General features: G+C 40.2%; 1 pseudogene; it reads right to left on the reverse strand.

The window, feature by feature from the left end:
* The window catches only part of LOC144246500 (uncharacterized), a 59,625-nt pseudogene that overhangs the window by 29,092 nt on the left and 5,796 nt on the right, over nucleotides 1–24,737 (reverse strand).

A 24,737-nucleotide genomic window follows, 5' to 3' on the forward strand; every position in this document is an offset into this window, starting at 1 on the left:
GGTTAAGCTTGTGTTAAATCCATCTGCCCTGGCATTATAACCAACCAGAGGCAAAGAAAGTCATTTCTTAAAAAGACACCAGTACAAGATATCTAAATTCAAAGAAATATTTCAAACAAACTTCCATAGGAATGGAGAAGACAGAAGTGAGAGAAGCAAGTCAATTGAGCATTAAAATAAATGCCTCATAAGCTTGCTTATAACCAAACAAACAGGGAAATGCATCTTCTTTGGATGGAGCATTGCAGAGCAATTTCCAAGGGAAATTCAAAAAGTACTAAGCTGGCTTTTGCAGTTTGAATGCAAAGACATGATGAGTTTCTTGCAAACATATGCCAAAAAATCCTAATCCAAACTGGAAAGAAGAGAGGAAATCTCCTATGAGACAGTTTTTATAAAAGCTTCTTTCAGGGCCTCCACCCTCATGTAGTGCACCAGCCACCTTCATTTTTCCACTCTCCCTGGTCCAAGAAAGCACCGACTAGTATATTAAAAATTCTGGCTTTAAAATGTTTGGGACTGGACAGTGACAGCTGTATCTGTTTTAATAATCAGGCACAGATTATCAGCTGATGTTTTAGTCAAAATGGGTACTGAGATTTAGGTCTAATAGTTTACAAAACAAGTAAACTAGAATAACACAGGTTGGAAAAAAAATATTTCAAATTTCCCAATCCCTCTGAGAATCAGACACTTTGTAGTGGAAAAGTGTAGTCAGGTTATTGAAACACAACATTAGTTACGTAGAGATACAGATTACACCCTGTTCCTATTCCAGTAAACATAAGGGTTTAACATTTTTATCCAGAACTTCAGGCAAAAACACTTCTCCTTCCAGCTGTACAATCAAGTTCCTTGAGAAAGGCATTTACCCTCAAACTTCAGCATTCCCTTTTCTAAAAGAACTATGAACCTCCTGTAGCTCTTTCACATTAGGAACCATAAATAATTTTTCATAAAAATACTTCGAGATACAAATTTCTTCAAACTTCCATCATTTAAAAAAAATTCCTTTAACTAATACCCCTGCTTTTTACATACCATTCACGTGCAGCACATGTTTTTTTCTTAGTTATGACTTGCAGCAAGGACCCTCCATTACAAGTGTAGAATATGTTAAAAATAATATCCTGGATGCTGGTATTACTTTCTGCTCTTCCAGGAAATAAGTGGCTGTCTCTGCGCCTGACAGTGTATTTATAGTGAAATGTGGTCGATATATGCACCTACAGTTCTGGGAACAGGATTTTTGTGTGTATGACTTGCTTTTTCTTTCTCCTTCCTTCTTTCTCCCCAGCACCAGGATTCATCTTCCCCAGGCTTTTTCTGTCTAATGTGGCTTTTGTGTCCCATTCATCTACAGTCAGAACTCCATGTGTTGAATGGCAGCAATTAATAAAACTAAAAGGAGATCAGCATCTCTTTATGGCTTTTCAAAAAAGTACTCTATTCTCTGTCCTTTTTTTTCTTTTTGCCTTACCTCCGCTGTCGCTCTGTGCACACACAGTGTGCTGAATAAAAACCTCCCTCGCAATTGTATGAAATAGTATTTAACACCTTCACAAAACTGATATTTCTAAAAGGGGTATTTCATTTCTCAAATATGCTGAAATTCATTGAAGCATTTTGTGCCATCTGTTTCTTTTTTTTTAATAAATAAATCTTTTCATCATGGCAACCATTATGACAACCTACCAATATTTATGAGGACATAGCAACACTCATAGGAACAGAAAAAGTGACATACATGTAAACAGCAAAGAGACTCTATTTCAACTTAAGGTGAACTTGGAAGGAGTCCCTGGTGCCAGAATGAAGATAATAGCCTACATGCAACTCAGAAACACTGAGGTGTAACTATTACATCAATGGATGTCTGTATTCCCACATCTAGCAAAGACCCCCAGGGGATTCCAGCCTGCCTCGAATCAGGCCCACCATTTCTTGAAGGAGTTCAAACAGTTGTTCAATGACATCTTCATGAGATCAGCCGCACAGCTGGCTTTCTGGTGAGGTTGGCTGGCTTTAAGTGGAAATTGTCAGTGTCTGCCAAATGGTGGCCAGACACCAGAACAGACTTTCCAATTAGTGGAATACCCCATTTGATGGCTGGATGTGATTTCCCCGTGTGTGTATATGCATGCTCCACCTGCGTGCTACCACATCTGAAGGCTGCGGCGATGCCCTTGCAGGGAGCCTGTCGTCCCAGGTGAACCAAAAGGCAGTCAGGCAGTCTCCTCCTCGCTGGGCTAGCAGAAGCCGTTTCGAATTTCCCACAGCTGAAAATCACTGTGTGCAGGTTTTACGTAAGGGCCTGTTGGAGCCGGAGCGGCTCCCTTGCTGCCCACCAGTGAGCTGTGAACCACAGGTTATTAGTTCCAGATGCTGCTTCAGCGCCTTTCCTTCTGCAGAAAGTGTGCAGAAGTCACTTCTTTTGGTTTTTCAGGACTCCCGAGAAACAGAAAACACCATCAAAAGTCACTGTGGATTTGTTATCCCTCTCTCAACATCAGGCAGAAAGTCTTGTCCGTGAGCCAAAAGGGATCTGTGTTACACTCACTACGGATCTTACAGCTGATCCACAATGGACCTCACAGCAAGAGCCAGAGCCTATATTAAGTACCAATCCATTGTCACTGCATGTCTAATACATGCAGCAGGTGTGCCAGCTCCATGACAGTCCCATTCACACTCTAACAGGAACCTTGTTTTGGAAAGAAAAGAGAAGCACCTTGTGACAGAAACCAGAGGCACACTCAGCTTCTTTAAAATTCCCTATATTTGATCTGTCTTAATGCCTCCAAACTTTCACCCTGAGGTTTTAAAGGACTGCCTCAAACCTTTCAAACTTCTTATAGGTTTCTTTCTTTCAAAAATCTTTCTACAGAAAAGTCTTTTTTTTCATCACTTCATAATTATAATAGAAGCTAATACTGTAGATGCATCTTTTTGCCAATTTATGGTACAACATTCTCTTGTAAATTCAAACCATTTTCTTCTTACCACACTGTGATCATAATCAATACATAATTTTGGTAGAACTCACCATTTACATTCTGCATATTTGGTGGTAAAAAGGAATCCAGCTTTAATTTTTCATGAGAAAAAATGGGCCAATAGAGAAGCTGAGCCTGCAGTTTTCAGATATATCAGAATATATAACTCCTTAAAGCCTGAAAACATTCCAGTGTTAAAACATTTTGGGCTCACGGAAAGGTAATTGTGAAAATATACAGGCCCTGTGTAAACATTAAAGTATTTACGAGGTCCTTCAAGGATTTCAATCCGACAGATTGTTGGCTCGTCTTCACTATCCCTGTATTCATAACTTCTATTGTGTATCCTGGGTTGTGAGGACTGCAGTAACTATCAGTGCACTTCCAAGGGCAGAGGTCAGCAGTGTGCTGGAACTCAGCCTCCAGCCCTTCCAATCAAATCCCTCCAACCCTTCCAATCCCTGACCTCAGCCAGCTCCACACTTGCTCCTCACCCACTGCTCTGTGGAAGCCTGCAGCTCCAACCTGGAGGGCACAGTGCCAGCTCTCATCCTGGACATTTTAGGAAAGGGGATGGCTGAGATTGGGAAAAGTTTATTTTAGATTAAGAGTTATATCTATTGGTATTTACTCTAGCATGGGAAAGGCAATTTGTTTCATATGTTCAGAGTCTGCTCTAAAAATAAACAGTAATGCAACTGGAATCTTGGGCTTCTTTATATGGTTTCACCAATCTAAATACTTAAAACCATTTTGATTCATGTAGTACCTTTAGGTAGTAGCTTAATTAAATAGTCAAAATGAGAGCAGATAAAAAAATCATCTTCTGGAGTTCACAAGAAATTTTGCCTTTACATAAAGCCTTTTGTTTCAGAAATTGACAATACTTGGCAAAGACAACAAACGCTGAAAAGCACATGAAACATGGAGGCATTGTTTTCCCCTCTGTAACTGAGAAGATTGAAAAATGAATTGGTTTGGCCAAAGTAACGTGAGAAAATGGGGCAGGCCTGAAAACAGAACTCCCAGAACAGCACCTGCGTCCCTCCATATAGCCTTCCTCTCCCTGTCTCCTTTGAATATTCACATAATATGATAAAACTGTTTGCATGTGACTTTTTTCCCTAATGGGTTTAGACATTGAAATAACTTCATGAAAAGTTTGGAATTTGGGGTGAAATTTAACAGTAGAAAACAGCGTCTCTCTTCTCTGAAGATTGAAGCTGAACAGGGCCATTAGTTCATCTTTGGAGCTCCTTCAGTGTCACTGAGTTTTGGGGTTTTTTTCCAAAATTCCTATGAAAAGAGAAAATCAGGTCTCCTGAAAACTACAGAGCTAAGTAGCCTTGTTTACCACCGCCTGCCAGAAAAGCATGCCTCCATAACATAAATATTTGGATTAATATAAACCAGCAATTCTGTCCAGCTACAAGTTTGCCTTCCATTCATGTTCAGATTAACCTTCTTCACACAGATTCGCGTGCATCAACTCTTCGCTTTGTTTTGTTGCTTTTAGGAGCAGTTCTGGATAACCTGGTTGCAAGCACAGTCTGGAAGCTGGTGTAGAGTGAAGCAAGCTGGCATCAGCCCCTGGCCAGGTTAAGAGGATCGTGAAGGGAGACACGCTGCACTGTCCCACAGAGAGCTGCTGTAGCTACAGGAGGAAGCAATGAATCCTTTCACCCATCCCACATGGGCACCACCAACTGCACCACACTGAAACCAGGGCAAGGCTGTGCTGCTGCTCTTCTGTGCACATAAAGCAGCACCTGGTTCTGCCATAGCATTTTTGTCAGGGGTTCAATTCCACTGGTTATGGCTCATACAGCTGCTTCTCATGTAATGGGATCACACCAAACTCAAAACCCAGCACGGGAGAATAGGCAAAAAAAAAAAGGAATAAAAATGGTTCTTTGCCATGTTTTCTTAAACCTGACATAGGCTTAAAGCCCAAACATAATTTTAACAAATCTCACCCACATCTCAACACCTTCTCTCCATTTTTTCTGTGGTAGCCAGGATTCTCCCAAGACAAAGCATAGCCTTGTTACAGCAGCTCCCTTTTTCCTTTGTGCAGCCAGAAAAGGATCCAGCTTCCCCCACAAACACTCTAGAAAAGATGGGCTGGATGCCCTCTAATGCAAAAGCTTTGCCAAGTCCACAACCTAATGATGTCTGTCAGTAAGAAAGCACCAAGCAGTCATAAAACACATCTTCTCAGAGAGGCAAGACAGGATGCACCACATGTTGCACCATGCTGCCAAGCTGTGTTTGAGTGAATACTTATATCAGCAAGACAAGAAAGGAATCTTTTCGTGTAGTAGTTGCTAGTGCAAGCCCAAACAAAAAGCACCCTCCCTACAGTGTGTTGATTTTCAAAGTCCAAGGTATCATCTAAAAACAAAAATAAAAAAATCACTCATTACCAAATCTTATTAAAGGCCAAACCAAGACCTTGGATCCCAAATAACCCTCAAACTTGGGTTAGCTCAAATTCTGGATCCAATGTCTGCAGTGTGGGCTAAGGCAAAACTAGAAGGGAGAAAGAAAAAAGATCAGCCTTGCTCCAAGGATCTTTAATATAGGGCCACCACTGATACACTTTGGAAAAATATAATGAGACCACTATAACATATATTCCAGCCAAAATTCTTGGCTCCCAAAACCAGCTTTATATGGTATGTAATACAGAAACACCCAGGAGACACTATAAGAACTTTGACAAGGCCAATATTAAGCTAGAACAAAACAGAACTACTGGCACCAACTCCACTCAGCTCTTAAGTAAACTTGTCCCATTAAAAAGTAGCCTCTAAGATATTTTCTCTCTGAAGTGTATAGTAGCTTATAAAAAGCAGGAGGGGTTGCCAAGTCATAGATGTGTTCAAGTACTCCTTACCCTCATTAAGGAACATTCCCTGGCAGCCAGCAGCTTTGAGTGTTCCAGTGAACCAGATTTTATAAGGGGGGTGTTTACAGTAGTGTGCAATGTAGCTGGAAATCATAGTGCACTGTAGCAGCCTTGCACTAGATACAGCTGTGTTTGGAGCCTTATCACCCAGAGCACAGAATAAAACAGGCAGGGTGATCAGTGAGGTTCCAAAAACATAATGAGTATTAAGAAAACAAATCTTAAGCCTCCCTGCTGCATAGGAAGCAGAGCATCCAGGGATAGCAGTGCCTAAATACAAATTAAGCAGTGAAATACCACTGAAGATCCAGATCTCACTTCCACCAGTTTTGTACATAACAGTATTTACAGAGATGTCTTCACAGCCAGTGTGTAGATAATGTAGCTTCTCAATGTACCCACTGACTTCTGCAGCAGTTAGGAGTCACATTCCTTTATGGAGCTGGACCTTAATGCTGCCCCCCACCTTGCTCATCTAAGGGCTGTTTTTGCTTCTCCATTCAGTGTGCGACATATTTTCTGCCTAGGAATATTATCCAGACCTGTAAGAGGAATCAACAAGATGATCAAACACAGAAGGTCTTATCATCCTTAACACCACTGAAGAACTAAGTAAGAGAAGATTCATACTTCGACAGTACCGGTGCTGAGGACCTAAAATCACATGTTCTCTTGAGCCTGTCACTTTTCCCCTCTGCTACCAACCAGGTGCTGTTTACCAAAGGTTTTTTTCAGTTTCCATTGAAGGAGGATCCAAATTTATGTGGCATTTAAGCAAGCTGTTAGTTATCCAAATATTTTACTATGCATACACAAATATAATTTATCACCTGTTTATAAATACATGCTAGCTACCAGTTCCTACATAGCTGACCCCTGTCCCTGTTTTCATTTGAGGAATCCAGCAATGCACAGCTTATACATCTTGTGATCTTTCAGAATAATACTGAACAAAGAAGATGAAGAACCTGACAAAAATGTAACTGTGTCACCCAAGCTTTCCCAGAGCAGCAAACCCTCAACCAAGCTGACACAACCAGAGGAGGAGAACAGTCGCTGCAAAATGACATCTGGGTGTAGGCATTTGAAGATATAAATACTACTAAAATGTAGCAAATAAGTGGAACTTAGAAACAGCAGAGCCTTTCATAAATTGGTCACTGAGAAAAAAGACTAAAGAAGCAAATAGGCAGGCTCCCATAGCATCTTGTTAGCTGCAGGATCAGTCAGAGAGAAAAAGGAAAGAGAAACCTTGGTCCACACGGAAAACACATGGAAAGAAAAGTTCATTGCCAGACACCTTTCTGTAGAATTTCTGCTGAAGAACTTCTGCTAAAGTTTCAAGGATGCTCAGAAGCAACGAGGAAAGAGAGATAAGGCAACATGTAAAGACACTAATATTTTTTTTTTACTGTCTTGTCTCTATTTCCCATGCTAAGGGGATCTAAGATCTAAGGCTCAAAATTCTTACAAAGACTTCATGTTAGGACTCATAATTTGTTTCAATTATTATATTTTTTACTTTAAGAGGCAGACCAGAAATCTCTTGAGTCACTATTCAGGGTTTGGGATGCCCAGGCTATAAGGGAGCTGGGGATCAGTCCAAATCCCAGAGATCTAAGGTGGCTGAATGGTGAAGCTTCTTTTGTTTGAGAGGCTAACAAGGCAAGAGGGTATCCAAGAAGTATGCTGGAGAGACCATGGACATAGAATCATAGGCTTATAGAATGGTGTGGTCCCTATAGAAGGGACCTAAAGATCATCTAATTCCAACCCCCTGCCATGGGCAGGGACAACCTCCACTAGACCAGGTTGCTCCATCCAACCTGGGCTTGGACACTGCCAGGGATGAGGCACTCTAATCATAATAAATGTCTTCCTTATGTCCAATCTAGACCTGTTTAAAACTGTTGACCCTTCTCATATCACTACAGGCCCTGATAAAAATTCTTTCTCAATTTTTCCTATAATCCCCTTTAAGTATTAAAAAGCTGCAACAAGGTGTCCCCAGAGCTTTCTTTTTTCCAGGCTGAACAACCACAACTCTTTCAGCCTTTCTTCACAGGAGAGGTGTACCAGCCATCTGATCATTTTTGTGGACCTTCTCTGGACCTGCTCCAAGAGATCCATGTCCTGAGTATTCCAGATGCAGCATGCCAGTGGGGTCTCACAAGAGCAGAGTAAATCTGATGAGCACATTTCTTTTTACGCAGTCCAGGATACAACTGACTTTCTGGGCTGCAATTACACATTGCCAGCTCACATCAGAATTTTTGTCAACCAATATCCTCAAGTCTGCAGGGCTGCTCTCAGTCCATTCATTACCTTGTCTGTACTGCTGCCAGAGATTTCCCCAGCACAGGTGCAGGATTTCATTGAACTTCACGAGGTCTACAGTGGCCCACTCCTCAAGCCTGCCCAGAGCCCTATGGATGGCATCCTCTCCCTCAAGAAGATGAACAGGACTACTCAGCTTTTTATCATCCACAAACTCGCTGAGGTTACAAACACACTGTCTATGATAGTTGCTGGGGTCTGCCTTTTTATCCATCTTAAAAATGAATTTTCCCTTTTTCCAGTCACTGAAGACTTCACCTGGCTGTCATGACTTTTTAAATATGATGGAGAGCAGCTTAGCAACTACATCTGCTATTTGAGATATATATCAGCCTATTCAGACTATGTCTAAGAGGATTTAGGCTAAAACTTGGCAGTCTGTAAAGTGTCTAGTTATAAAATCCTTACCAAGTTGTGATGCTATGTATTTTGCTATAGAGTATTGGTACAGTCTGTGATCAGGTTATCCAGAAACTTTCTTTAATGTGTTTGGAGAGAAAAAAAGAAGGAGTGGGAGTAAAATGAAATTTTATATATATATAAATGTGTATATATATGTCCTTCAAGTGAATAGGACCTCATTCTGAACCAGGAAAGCAGTTATAATTCTTTCCATGGGCTTGTCATCTAATTGGAATACCATGGGAAACTTTATGGCTTCTTCCTCTCTGTTTTATCTGCTGTGGTACATATAGAAGTCATCCATAATGTCACAGATTGTTTTTATTTCCTCCTACTGCATTGCTGGCAATTTTTCCTCTCATGATAAACACAGTTAGATTATACCCAGCATTCAATGTGCTCGTTAAAACCTTTCAGACATGGCTACATTTGGAAGAAAATGTGGACAGAGTGAGTCACCAACATTTTATTTTTCTAGAGTCATTTGAAGCTATAAGATTGTCCAGTAACCTCAGTACTGAGAGAAAAGTGAAGTGTCCTGCAAGTAGCTTTGGCTGTGGATATATACCTAATTAATTCCTAGAGAACATCTCAAAGAATCAGCATTTCTGCTAATTATTTTATAGAAGACAGTGGTACAGAGCTGTCACTAGCTAGGATAGATACAGACCCAACACCTACTCTTAGGAGAGGAAATGGTACTTATTACCTGGCACAAATGCCATGAAAAAAATGAAGATTTGGATACTGGTTCATACACTGAAAGACACACATGTTGGGTTAATGTAGATTTAAAAAATAAAGGGTGCAACTTTTTTCCAATATATTAATTTAGTCTTTAGTTTAGTAAAGACTGTTTAGTGCAGTCATTAGCAAGCACTTCCAGAAAACAATTCTTGTTATCTCCCTTTAATTGCTGTCCTTGGATGGCAGGAATCACCACCTGAAATGGTACATTTTATGGTACACAACATACAGGAAGCCCAGACCAGTCATCTAGATGTCAAACCACACTCCACCATACTCTGTTGTTGTTTCTCTGTTCTACAGCTTTTGCTCACAAGAAATTGTGACAATAGTCTGTGGAAACCTCTGCTGGATTCTTAATTGGACCATTAATAAACAGCATCCAGCTGGGCACTATGGAGCACTTACTGCTCTCAGGACTCCAGCAGCAGTGGTAATTCAGGTCCTACCATAAGCCTGAAGAGTCTTTCATTCTCTTTGTACAGCACATCACACCATCGGGACCTTGCTCAGGATCAGGGTCTCCATCTTCCCCTTTTTCTCCCTAAGCTCCAGGTCTCAGAGAAGCCACACAGCCTCTGCAAAAGACATGACACAGAAAAATTACAGATCAGCAACATGAGAGACCTCACCATTTTCTCCTGTAATGAGCAAAAGGTTCCACATCCAAGTAGGGAATGTATTTCAGCTTCATGAGGGAATCCTACAGGGATACATTGAACAAGTCACCAACCATGCTGGCCAGCATGACAGCCAGCACTACCAGTGGGGAGGACTGGATCATTTGTGAACTCTACCTAAGGAAAAAATGGAACAAAGGACTCTGCATTTTTTCATATCCCTGGAGATGAAGGCAATCGTTACACAGAACTACCTACTTCTTTCACAAGGGAATGGAAACCAACTCAGTCCACTGAAAGGAGAAGAGTGCTCCCCTCCTTTCCCAGGTATAGGTTATCAATCAACACTTCCACCAGAGAATCTTGGCTGATGCAGTGACAACTCCCCCTCCCATCCCTGTCAGCTTGAAGCATGACTTTTACATTAAAATTTATATCTGATTCCCATATTTCAGGTGGCTTGTGATAATTCAGATGTAGAAGAGGATAGTAAGTAGAGATGAAGTAGCCAGATTGCTGCAAATAGCTTGGCATTGTGACAAATATTTTAAAATGCAAACAAATCCAAATTTTTTTCTTTCTTGCTGAGCTCAGAAGATATAAACTTGTTTTGCCTTATTCCTGTTTCCTGACAGAACAAGCTCCTTGGACAAACATTATCTTGAAGGATGCTAGAAAAGGGATGAAGCAGCTCCCAACAGGAGTCCAGCTCAGGAAATCAAGCAGCAGGAACATCAGTTACCATGCAGAACAATGTTGGGCAGTACAAGGCTGGTGCAGGCATCCCTGTCCCCACAATCACGAACAATACATTGGCATGAAGTTCTGGTTGTAGAAAATCAGGTGCACAAATTATGGTGTTCACACAAAACACCTAAGTGTAGTTGTCCTTTCTCCCTGTGTAGTGACCGTATGTTCAGGTGAGTGATGAGGTATGTAGGACGTTTTAATATTTTATTAACCTTAATATCATCATTATTACCTGATTGGTTTTACCTCCATGGTTGCATACAACCACTATAAGCACAAAGGTAGACCAAGTTCACCTGACCTGCAACTGCAAATGTCTAAGAGCTCTGGGGGAGGCAACATAAAGCACACCAGTACAACTGCCTTTGAATAAAGGATTCAGAGTGAATCCTCCTGCACAAAATAGAGAGTAATGTGAATGCAATTAAAGTTGTTTATACCCACAATGAAGTGGGTCTCAAACTCAAAATGAAGTCAAATATTTTTCATGGTGAAAACCACTGCACGGAAATTCTCCTTATGATACCTTACCTTTTTAATAAAAATTGACCTTTCCTTTCACATCCCACTATTTCCTCTACCATTGTATCCCATTAAACAGGTATATTCATTAGCAATTACCCTGGGACTAAATATGCAACTTTTCCTCGTAAGACTAAGAGGCTTTTGCCCAGGAACTTTTCTCCAATTCAGACAAAGTGAATTACAGCAGATGGCTATTTAATAGACCTCATCAGTTAGAGATTGTTAAGCACTTCAAATATCTGCATTCAAAGAATGCCAATAAACACATTTCTGCATGATAAGCTGTAGGAAATTTATCCAGGCTTAAATTTTCCCCCTCCTCCTGTCTCTGTTCTGGATTTGAAAAGATAACATTCAGGATGATTTACAGCATACCCCAACAAAGGACTCATATGGCATGGTCAGCCATGTACAACAGTCATGCAACTGTCCTTTCTGCTTGGACATAGCCAGAGATTTGCAAAAACACCACAGCATTCTTTGAATTTCTCTTTAAACCTAGCATTCAACTGTTTTATTTAAAAACAGGAACATGTCAGTTGAAAGGAAAACAGTAACTGTGGGATTTTAAGAATTGCTTCATCATATCTGCTGCAACTCATTCACACAAATGGAGTATCCTTATTGTGGATTCCTTTTAAGGTTTTTTAAGTATCGTACTACAGGAAACTCTTCTGGAATAAAACCAACAGTAAAAATTACTATAAAAAGCTCTAAAAGCACTCTGAAACTCTAAATAAAAAAAATTCTTGAAACTTAAACTCTAAAAAGTACTTTCAAGGGATTGTTTTAACCTATACAGAGTATCTTCGTAGCAGCAAGAACCAGAGCCTGGCTCATCAACCACCTCTTCTTGTTTTTCATCCCACTTTATGCCTTCCTCCTACCCTTCTGTCCTCTAGGAGGAACAGTCAAGTTGACCTGGCCAAGACCCTCCTCCTTCATTGTCAGAAACATCCAGCAGCATTTTACATCTGCAACTGAGGCTTGTGCTGATTTTCCCCAGCCCTGCAGCCTTCCTGAGTGCTGGGATCTGGAGGGAGGATGGCTCCTCTCTACAACAGCACTCTGAATGCTCGGAGCAAGTGCCTCAGCATTCAGCGTTGGACTTCACTTCTTTCAAGGGTTAACCCCTGTCAAGCAGAAATGCTGTTTATCTTTGGCAAGCTAGGATGGCTGAGGTCATTTTTAAAAAGGCATGTTAAAAGCATTTTGAGCAATATCTTTTGTATGTAAGTAAATTTAAACTTTGGCCACAATAGCACTAGTGGAGTTGTTCAGAATTCTCACTATAGATGGAAGTGGGAGAGGCAATTTCTGTGATACAAAATTCTCTTGGATATAGGCAATACTGGAGCAAAACTATAAAGAAAACATGCAGATGACTTAGAAATCAATGATATTTGAAGTATAAGGATAAAAATTTAAAAAATAATTTATAAAACTTCAAGAAAACTTTGCACAAAAATTTAACCCATTGTGTGATCTTAACATAAAATGACATTGTACGGTAATTATAGATCAACTTATTTATGAATCCCAGCCTAAAGCAAAGTTTTATCTAAAAATTGACTTGATTTCACATCCTACTACTTAGAGACCTAGATAAAACCATTAATTGACAGTTCAAATAAATTCTGGGAAAGGGAATTGCAACAAAGAAAGATACACACATGAAAGATGCAGACATTCATATAATAAAAAGTATGCTGTCTCAGTGCTGATGAAGAAGGAAGAAATCAAACAGCTAAAACCCTAGTCTACTAATGACAAAGATGATGTCAATTCAGCAGCAAAGTTGTCCTCTTAGGGTATCTTAACAAAAATCACAGACACAGAAGTTAACCCAAGAACTGTGATAGATTCAAGTCATCTCATATAAGCACATGGACAGGCATGAATCTTCATGAACACAATATCTGTGCTCTTCATAAGGCTTTATTGGTATTCCCTGTTTAGAGAAGGGCCATCTGCTCCCTGCTGAGAGAGACAAAGTGCAGAACCTCGGGATTCAGCTGCATGAGGAAGTTCATGCTCAATGAGCTTGGGTGTGAATTTACTGCATATTAGCTACTCTGCTCTAACTGCCCATTTGGCTACCCTTGGTGCTTGGGAAGTGAGAAACAGTGAGAAAAATTTCACCTTCAAAAAGGAGCCTGCCTAACTCACAGAAAAGCACTCTTGAAGCTACCCTGCACAAAACAACTCTTAGTAGGTATTAGAATCACCCACCCAAGGGAATTAGTGCCAAGTAACTAGCAGGCTGTAAATCCATACTGGAGCTCTCTGCATGCTAATTCTCCCTGCAGACAGGCCCTTGTGAGCCCAGAGCAGCAGCCAAGCAAGCCCAGCCACAGACCAGCATCACCAGGAGCCCATGTGGTCCAGGGCTGGAAGCTTATACACCCTCTCCTTTAAAAATACTTATGTTTACAAAACAGATCCTAAAGATTCTCTGAAGGGAACAAGTTATACAGATTATTACAGAGGGAGACAGAAAATGTAGGTGACAAAAGCAGAGAAAGGAGGGAGGGAAGTTGGGGGCAGTCACAAAACGCCTACAATTCTTCAGCCATAAAGCAGAATGTTTCATTTATCAATATTCATTCCAAGACTGCATTCTAGGGGCTGCTCTTTAGGATGCAATTTACTCTCTGTGCATATTGCCAGATTTTTTTTTTTTGTTCCTTTTGATCCTACGGGTGAGACAGGCTGTGCCAAAAAATGTCTTTGCCTAGGGCACCCATCTGTGCAAAGCCAGCAGCTCTAATAGGCACTAGAAGCACTCGGCACTGACACTTCATACATCAGCAGCCTAGCAAATTGTATGGTTTTTTTCAATAATCTTTCTATATACAAAATCCTGAAAAATGTCATTTACACACAAAGAGACCACAATTAATTTATCAGCACAGTTATTCAAACCTCTTTAGACATCATCATCTTTGTCACCAGAGGAACTTTTCAACAACCCCCAATAGTCTTTACGTTCTCAGACCTCCACATCATTATAATCTATTAGGCACCTTCATGTTAGCTCTGTTTTATTATGTAACACATAATTATGCATTTCATTAACAGCATCACCAGGCACAGTACATCAAAGAGAGAAAAGCAGCTGCCCAGGAAATTCAAAAAGATGCAGTTTACTTAAAGCTCACTGTTAAAAACCACCCCCACTTTCAGTTAAATTGTGACTAACATGTTTCAAAGATTTTACTCTGGCTCAGAGAGCAGAGTCTAAACAACCTCATTAGACTCAAGGCTGCTGACACAGTGAATATTGCCTGACCCCTTGATATTTCCAATAATATAAAAAGAAAAATTCACCAGCTAGCTATATAGCGCAAATGAATTTTCTTCTACTGAAAACCCACTTAGCCAGAGATCTCTCTTGCTACTTGCAGCCTACAAGGACAAATGCAGAGGTGAGGGCCTATCAGAAAAAGAAAATATATATATATTTATTCTGTATTTTAATTAGTTGTTTTTAAAAATTTGTTCAAATAGAAGAGTTGTCCGGCCAACTGAACAAAGAAAAGACAAAATCTTCTTCCTTCAAATAATATAAAAATCATCATCCTTGGAAGAAGCAAACAACCCAGAAGAAATAATTTTGTCATTTTTCACAAGGTTACACTAAACTGAAAGACTTGGAATCAAGGAAGCATTTAGGAAAAAAAACAAGTAGCTGCAGGACAAAGGTACAAGACAGTACATATGGGAGCAAGTTTAAAAAGGGGGTGGATGGGAAGGGACTTGAAGTCTCGGTACTACCAGCCAAACCAAATAGTTTTGGAGTTGAGGTTGCAGCTGGCACAATACACTACCTCTGGGCACAGTTTCCCAGTCTTCTCCCAGATTGTGTGGAAGAGTACACACTCCCCCTGGAAAGCACCTTTCAGCTCTCGCGCGTACAACCAGAACTTCCCTCCTTGGAAATTTTTGCTCCTATTTGTAAAAGACACCAAGAAAAAATTGTTCACGGTCAAGAGAACGTTTCCAAAGGGTGGAGGGCTTGTAGCCAGCAGAAAACTTTTGATCATTCTTCTCTTGGAGCAAATACGAATAAGGCTGCAAGCTAATCATTTGATGTAAAGAATGGAAGGAGACTACAATTCCCTAGTCACAGAAGTAAAAGAGCTTTGCATTAAGCTTTCTTGAGAATAGAGTTTATGGAAGTAACATGAAACAAGATTAGGTTACTTGTATTGTCACAGCCATTTCATAGACAATGTAGATCTGCATTTCAATTTCTTTAATTTTGGTCTTATCATCTGCTGGCCCTCAGCAACCTGTGTGTTGGAGCATTTGAGTCACTTTAATTGCCACTTAATAATGTCCTGACAAACCATGAACTAAAATGCTGTTATCATGATCCACTATTTCCATCTGGGATTATGCCAAAAGAGGCACCTTCTTCACATATCGATACAACTGAATACTCCCTTCCTGAACTTGCATTAATCTCTCTCTTTAAAACAAAGTGAAAAATATTCCTTTCCTGTGCACTTCACCTTTAAAGAAATCCTTTATAGTCTTAGGACTACATTCATTAACTCAATTTGCTTTACTGTCTTCTTATCACTCACCACCATCACCGCTAAAAATTTTTGGAGAAATGGGATGCTGCATTACAGTAAACATAAATCTCCTGAAAAGTCACGATTGTCATGCTAGCCTTGAAAAGTTATGCACTAAAGTTCCCTCACCCTGCTGAAAATGATTATTTCTTGCAGCCTGAGGCACACAAAGCTGTGCATCACACTCTACAAAGGGCGGCACACCCAGCGTAGGTTCACTGTGAGGACGTCCTGCCAAATCCTAGTGCCAGGAGGATTGCACAATTAGTGGGATTCTTCCTCTTCCAGAAATCAACACCATTAACTATTCCAAGCCATTACAAGGAGTAGGCAGCCTCCAGTACCCTAGAGCTTAACTGCTGCCAAGACAGAGCATAAAAAAATATCTCAGTGCAAAGCACATACTTTTTTAGCAAAGTAGTTCTAATTAATCACACTGGTGCACTACTTAATTTAACTTAATTCATAGTGTTAAGTAAGCTCTCATGCCAGTTTTCTCTGATGTGAATTTAAATATTTTTGTGAGTTTTTCTGAAGCAAACCAGTATTTTGTTGGTAGAAGAGAGAATATTCTTTTTCTAAGACCTAGTACAGAAACGGTACATTGACTGCTAAAGAGAACACAGAAATACTCAGCACAGCTAAGTAATCCATGGAAATATATCAAAATTGTTTGAGTCCCAGTCCTTGGGAACTTGATGGAAACTGCTATGCAAATGTTTGATTTCTTGTTTCAGTCCCTCAAGGCCTATAAATACACCTGTTTTGACAGGTTGCAGCGATGGATGCAAGTGATACCAGAAACAGTATTGGTGATGGCAGTGACTCTTGCCAAGATCTCCTGGAAAGACATCTATCAGTGATTTTTTCTGTGAGCTGGCTCTTCACCTTATGTACACAGCAGACACGAAACCCTGAAAGGAGGTTTCAAAGCCATCTAAATCTGTGTCAGAAAGGTAACACTGGTGTGTGTTGTGTCAAGCAAACTTTCTATTAATAAAAAGAGCAACATTGCGTATGTGTGTTGCTGAATATGCCCAAACATTCAGCAGGCTCACATATTAAATCTTTTCAAAACAAACTCTGTACTGTATAATAACCCAGCTAAGCAGCCTGGTACTTTTAAACTCACAGTATTGCAGAATTCTTTTAATTATGATTCATGAGCACTTTTTAAAATAAAGTAGACAACTGCAGTGAATCTTTGTAGTATTTAAGTGAAGCTAAAACCAACATCTTCAGAATGCCAGAATTCTTAATGTCCCCAGCTCCTGAGGTCTAGAAAAGGCTGGAGAAGAAAGAGACACTTGACTACAGACAACTGCAGACTATCAAGGTTTTTATTGAGGCTTTTTGATAAACACTGTACGCCCCAAGCTGAAAAACTCATTTCAACTTTAACTTCAGTGGGAGATTAGACCTTAAATAACAGAAAACTTACAAAATCTTGCTGTTGTCTAAATAAGCATAGGTATTCATTCACTGCCAGTTTCTTAAAGAACTGCATTACAAAATCTGAGGTCCTGAAACCATTCCCCATCCCCTTCTCTGTGAGAATAGTTTCACTTATTTCATTTTCCAGAAAAGCTACTGCCAAAAAACACACAGTGCTCTTCCCCTAGTTGGAGTAAATTCAACAGAAAATAGTAGGACCTAGTGTATTGAACAGTTTGCTGATTATGCATTGTAACTCAAATTATTTTGGGATTAATTTGAATAAGACTAGAATCTGTACCACACTATTCTGCATATTTTCTTCTTTGCAAAAAGGCTGTAATCTGAAAAAGTGTTAAACATACCATTTGAACACACTGGGCTCCTCACAACAGACAGTGGAAGGAGAGCAAATGTTTACCCTGTTAGGAATATCTGCAGGCTTGAAGATTTTGAAAAATTGTTTTACTAAGGTTTAATCTCTTCATTATAAAAAATATCAGGCAGTTCAGTAACAGAAACCTAGGCCCTGTCAAAACAACTTCTGTGAACCATCTCAGGTGTAATCAAAAAACAGTAAGCGACCCCTAAACTGTTTAAGTGTGACAGGCCGATGCATTAAACAGCCTAGCACTGCGAAGAACTTGCCAAATTATTTTCCAAATAATTATGCTCTTCCTCTGCCTTCTTTAAGGAAACACGAAGTGAAAAATCTTGAATACTACTCATTTGTCCCAGCCTCTGCAAAAGATTTTCCTTTCCCCACCAAAATCAAATGGAAAAGCAGCCTTGTGGCATTCTTTCATGAGGAGTTAAAATGAAGACTGTGGCCATGGAGCGAATCCAAAGCTAAATTCACTATTGAGTAATCCTGGTGGAGTAACAGCATTTAAGGCATCTATTTTTGAACTATTTTTAAGCAACTAAGGAGGAGACAATTTGAACTTGCCTGTTGGGTGGGCACATATGCCTTCCTGCCCTTTCACTAAGGACTCTGTAGCACATGCCTTGTTAGCCAGCAGCACAAAAAAATGCTCCCTGATCCAGAGCATGCACATGTGTACTCATTCTAAAACAAGGGTCAAAATCTTCTCTCATCTACCCATATGTAGCACAGCATGACCTGTCATGAGCCTCTACTGCATTCTCACACAGCAATGCCTCTCCTTGCAGAGAGTGTGCTCCCTATCATCTTCTCTCCATGTCTGCTCCAGGAACACAATGTCCCTTTCACACCCTTCCATCTTGAGCAAGTCACAGGAAGGCACAGTCAGAAATCTCCCAAGGTCTGTGCTGCCAAAATGTGCCGTGAGGATGCAGTCATTTGTTACAGCCAGTTCTCCCTTGTCTTCCTCTGTTGCCTCCCGAGTATTGCATACACTCTGCTAAACAAGTGGGAGAAAGGGAAAAGTATGACTCAAGCCTTCCAAATAAATTATATTTTCTTTAAACAAGGGTCAGACTGAGGAACAGGGTGAAATGGGAGCAGTGTAACTAGAGTGACCTGATGTCAACCATTTGTATGTCAACCATTATCTGAAGCACCAGACAACACAACTCCAATTATCTCCACAGTCTGTGCAACTTCATCCTTTCTGAAATCAGGCACTGCTGTTTCACATGTTGCATCAGCAACTGCAGAAATCACCTGCAGCTGCACAACTCACCAATGGATAACAACATGGTTGGCCACTGCCAGTTTGGGGTGTTAGGGGATTTTGTTTTAGAGATACAAGAAAAGAGCTCAGGTCTGGCTCTGCAAGCTCTTCTCTGCCACATCCATCAGGCACTCAAGTGTTTTTCCATCATCACTCTTTGGTATTTCACAGTGAGAGAAGAGCTGTCATTAGGACAGGTCCCACTGGATACCATTTATGCTCCTCTTTTCCTCAATACTTCTACTTCTTCACATGCTTTCATGGCTTCCCCTTGATGCCCATCTCCATTCAGTCTTGTTCATGATAGAAGTACACCTTTCACCCACCTTCACTGCCATCACCATGTGTGTCCTGAACTCAGTCTTATTCCTCTACCAAAAAACACAGAGGGCATGTAGAAACTGTAGCAGCAAGACATGTTACTCTGCCCAAGGGAGGACCATGGTCCTTCCTTAGGGATTTACCTCTCTCAGACCTACAGCAGGAGCCTCCCACCAACACACTGTGTCCAGCCCAGCAGCTGCTGTGTTCTGTAACCACTTACTTCTGTTTCATCAGGGTACAATAGTCAAATGGGGATCTCTGGCCCCAAGCCCCCATTTATCAGAGCACCCAGTTACACAGGGAGTTTCATTCAAAATTATTATGAACCCCTCAGGCCAGGGAAAAAAAAATATATATATATATATAGGTTTATTGTGGCATCTTTTGTCCCAGAGAAAAATAATCTTCTCAAAAATTGTAAAAAAACCACTCTTGGCAGCATTATGAATGTTTTAAAGTTAAAAATACAAAACATTTAATGGCTTCAGATGCTTTTCATGTCAATGTAACTGGAAAATACCTTTAATATGGAAACAAATTAAATTTGGCAAAGAATTAGTACTTAAGACATCCCAATTGCATTTTGTAATTCAAAAGAACTGAAAATAGATAAGATACTGTGAATTAAAAATAACTTCTGCATGTTAAATTCTCGTGAACTTTCATTAAGGTTTGTGTTATATGTCCCAAATGTACCATTGCATGTTATAATACACTACATCCCTTTATTTATAAAATACTTTTAAAGCTACTGATAGCTAGAGCCAGAAAAATGACTATATAAAAATGCTATCTTCTCAAATTACTACTTCATTTCCAATGTGTTTATTTAAAAGAGAGATGCAATCTCAATTTCAATATTTCAGATGCACAACTGAATTTTCATTGCCAATTGAATCCATGTACAATTCAGTTGTGTCTGTTTATTTTACTGATAAAACCTGGTACCAAAGCTGACACAGCTATATTAGAGATAGAGCTGGATTATCTTCTAGTTTGGGAATTACCTTCAGGCTAGCCAACTGTCCCATAGGTGCAGTTCTTCTATACAGATGACAAATGAAGGATTCAGAGGGGACTTGTTCTGACTTCTTAGGCTGGGTTCACAAGGCTACCATCCAGAAAGAAAAAAGGAGTTCATTTCATTTTCCCTACAAGCATACATCTTTTATCAAATGTTCCAGTGACCTGACAAATTGTTTATCATCCCTACAGAGCAGTACTTTTCAGGTTAGAGCCCAAGAAGCTGTCATTTGGAATGCTATATTGTCATCTCTTGAGAATTTTAAAATTGGATTTGGCTTGGCCTCTCAGATTAAACTACATCTCCCACGATGCACCATGTATTGGGCCTCCTTCTCGAATATACCAAGAAATTTTCTTTGATGTTTCAAGGCAAATTTTCCTTAAAGAAAAATGTTAACATGGAACAACAAAGTTTGTAGCAAGACAAGTTGTTTTTTTTTTAACTTTGGGTTTTTCAGATGTTCAGCTTTCTGATGAAATGTCCAAGGTTTTTGTAAAAAAAAATCTGAAGTCCTCATTTTTGGTCAAAAGTAGAGGAAAATCAAACTTTTTGAAATAGTTTTAAACTGGGTGTTGGGGAAAAAACAAGCTCTTGCAGACCAGTGTTTACGATCATTCCAGCCACAGAAGTGTTTTACTATATTTGACCATAATATCATATTAATCTTATTTCAAGTCAGCCTGTTCTCCTGCTTCCTGGTATGCCAAAAGCATATTCAGCTCTCAGAGAATTTTTCTCGTCAAACATCAGCAAACTATAATCCTTATCAAGAAGAGGATCGCACTTTGGATGGCACTATGAGTTTGGAAGGGAAGTCCCTCCTCTTCAACTAGCCAGATGTAACACCATGTTTTATGTGCTGAAAACAAGACTGGTTTCTTTTAAGACCAAAAGGACCAGTTAAAACATTTAATTTGACATCTTGCAAAATATCCTGCTTCCTGTAATTACTCATGCTGTAAGACCTGCCCTGGAAACCTGTCATCGACCAATATCGAATGCTCTCCATTTTCTGAATCGCACAGCATGGCTGTGCCACAGCTCCTGAGCCCCACCACTGCAGGGTCAGCTGCTGCTCCATTTGCAACAACATAAGGGCACTGGTACAGAAGCCCAGCTTTGTGCCAGCACTCACTTTGACTATTGAATAATTTGCAAAAAAAGCCAAGCTTAAGACAAAGTAAGTGGAAACTATATATTAGAGAAAGGCACCTGCACTCTAGTTGACTCTGAAGTCAGCTGTTGGAAGAGTATTTTTATTGTTTCCTTCATGGAGTCATAGAATGATTTGGGTTGGAAGGGGTCTTGAAGATCATCCAGTTCCAAACCCTTTGCCATGGACAGAGACACCTTCAACTAGACCAGGTTGCTCAAAGTCCCATCCAACCTGACCTTGGCCTTTCTCTTACCATAGGAAGTTCTAAGGCAGCAAGTGCATGAACAAGTCTCATGTAAGACATAGTTTGCACTGAAAAGGTTTTGCACCTCCAAGTCTGGCCATTGTGCCAGAGCACCTCCTGGAGTGAAAAAACCCAGCTCCCTTTGCAGGCTCTCCTCATTGCCTACACAGCACAGCAATTACCAGCAGGCACTTACAAACCAGGGAGGGAAAAACCTTTTCACACTGTGTGCTGCTTTCATCCTTACTTTCCTGCTCAAGGAGCAGACAGGAAGAGGGAAAAACAGGAGGTCAAGGTGGCAGAAACAGCCCTCACCCAAATGGAGGTAAGGGCTGCTCAAGGCTAACAGGGACTACTGTTTTATGTAATGAGGAATCACAGAATATCCTGAGTTGGACAGGACCCGCAACAGGGCTCAAAGGCACAGCTATACAGACTTCTAGCATCCCATTTGTCAAGAAGAAACCAGAGAATTTACACCCAATTAATATTCACATTTAATCCAAGCCTGATATATATCACTATTTTCTTGCCCAGTTAATGTACAATTTATCCATCTTTGCCTGTAGAATAGAGCTCTCATCCATTAGATATGGACTCCCTCAAGAGAAACTTGATTTAACTTAATTCTTGGCCTCCTGTTGGTCTCTTTAGCAGCCAGAGATAGTTTTTCCTGTTTGGTCTTCAAACAGCAGCTATGCACTATTACCTTACTCAACTAAAGAACAAAAGTCTAGAATTTATATTTGTGCTAGCATTTCCAAAAACATCCCTTCTGCTTGCATCATCATCACTGCAAAGGGTTTCAAATTAAACATCTTGCATCCTACAACCAGTGAAGAGCTCTCTGGTTAAAAACCTGCACTGGTACCAGACAGATTTGACATGCATTTTAGAAGTTTTGTGCTTATTTTTCTAACGTCTTATATTACCATTCTGATTTTGTTATAACTTCCCTCTAGTTACCTGGATTGGGTGGTCTATGCTGTATCTTCACGTCACATCCATAAAACAATGCCCTACTTAAATTTCTTGTGAAAGGAGGACTTCTTGGGAGTCTCTCTCAGAGGAATGGAGAAGGGTAACCCCAGAATCTGCAACAATGCATCCTGCCTATAATTTCAGGTAAGTATATTTTGCCTAAATTAGAAGTACTGAAGGAAAACACAGAGAGGGAGAGGTAAGCATTTAGTTGCTACTGCGTGCTGTCAGAGCCATTTCATCACACTCCAGATGACCTGTAGCAATACTGTGGTACATGTCAGAAGTACACATTGCAATTCAAATTACGAGAAAGAAAAGTTCACTTTCATTACTAATGGAATGTGTATAACAAAGACACATCAAATTTCCTAACTATAGGACAGTGGTCACTTACAGCAATGTAGTTTATTATATACACTGCTCTGCATGTTTTAATGTAGATGTCAAACAGAAAGCATGAACAAACCTCATTTCTGAGCCTTCATTACTGTCTTAAGAACCAGATGGTTTTACATAAAGCCTTTTATTTCTGCCATATTGCAGACTCAGACAGACATTAACAAGCAACTTGTCATAATGGTCTGAACCCCCATCAGATGGACATATTTCAGTACCAACATCATGCCCGTTAGCACAGCCACCACACCCACCATTCCCAGAGGAGACTCTTGGACAGAGTCTTTCTTGGGACACTTAATCCCCTGAGGAGATTTCTCTTTGGCTTATATAATGGCATTGCATTTCCTCTTCCAAATCCTAAGAAATAGTCTCTTTTTTCCTTTAGTCTACATCTGTCAAAAGCCTGATAGTCCAGTGTTTCACACTCACAGAAGGGTTTAGAGTCTTAACCTTTTCAGAATTAATTGCATTTCCCATATCCATCAGAAGATATTTATTGGAGAAATAAATTTGGCCAATAAAGTGATATGCTGCTTTAATTCTTTTTAAACAAAATAGGCAAGAAGGGTTGAGAGTCAGGGTTGCTCACTATCATGTGTAATAGAAGGAAAAACAACTCATAGGACACAGGATCCAAATTGGTGCAATGAAACCTCTCTCAGCTTGCACATGGGCACATCAACAGTACTGGACACAGACATCAATACTAGGCTAGCCCAGAGCCACCTTTCATCTTTAACACTTGTGAGACATTTTTATTGAGAAGTAAAAATAAAAGGAATGGTAAAAATACAGAATTTTAACCAGAGAGCAAATACACTGTAGAAAGATGCTATTCCTCTTCTACATCCAGAGCACCCTGGAGCCTGCAAGCCCAGGACACATGACACTTAAAAAGACATGGGAAACAGAAGGCTGTGGGAAGGCAAGTCATAAGGCTATTCCTTGTACTTGCCAAAAAAAATGTCACCACATCTACCCTTTACCACAAAAAGCTGAGGATGAGGGTCAAGTGTCAGCATGGGGGGTAGAAACAGGCATCCAAGAAAGAAGAGGTGGGCAGATGCCTGTGGGGTCTGTCATGAGGGAAAAAAAAAAGAAAAAGGCATCTTACAAACCTGTTCACTACAAGTCCCACATTCATAACTGTTTCCAAATGGAAGGCTGTGAGAAGCCAAAACAAACATTCCCAATTCTTTTTGAACCCAACAGACAATATAGGAAAAATATGTGCATTTTATGGTTTGAGGGCACAACCTTTTAATTATGTGTTTGCATTGTCATGTCCAAGACCTTTTTTCTCCTCAAAAATTAATATTTCCTCAAGCAATGCAGCTATTTCTCTTGGATGAACATAAATTGAAACGGGATCTGCCTGTGCAGAGAGGCTCAGAAGGGTTAGAACATGACACCTAGGGGAATTCGGAACACACTGCAATGCAATCCTCGTCATTGTTCCAGGGCCTTTTCAACTCGTTTCCCTGCAGTTCTTAAGAGTTTCCAGATATTGTTTTGCATTATGTACATGTGCCGAGGCACTCAGAAAATGGAGAACAAGTACAGGTAGTGGGGAAGGTCGGGAGAAACTGAAGAAAAGAATTTCCTGTGTACCAGACCTGAATGAACAGCAGTTCCTGGCG

Source organism: Lonchura striata, chromosome 1, assembly GCF_046129695.1.
Source record: "Lonchura striata isolate bLonStr1 chromosome 1, bLonStr1.mat, whole genome shotgun sequence".
Taxonomy (NCBI): Eukaryota; Metazoa; Chordata; class Aves; order Passeriformes; family Estrildidae; genus Lonchura; species Lonchura striata.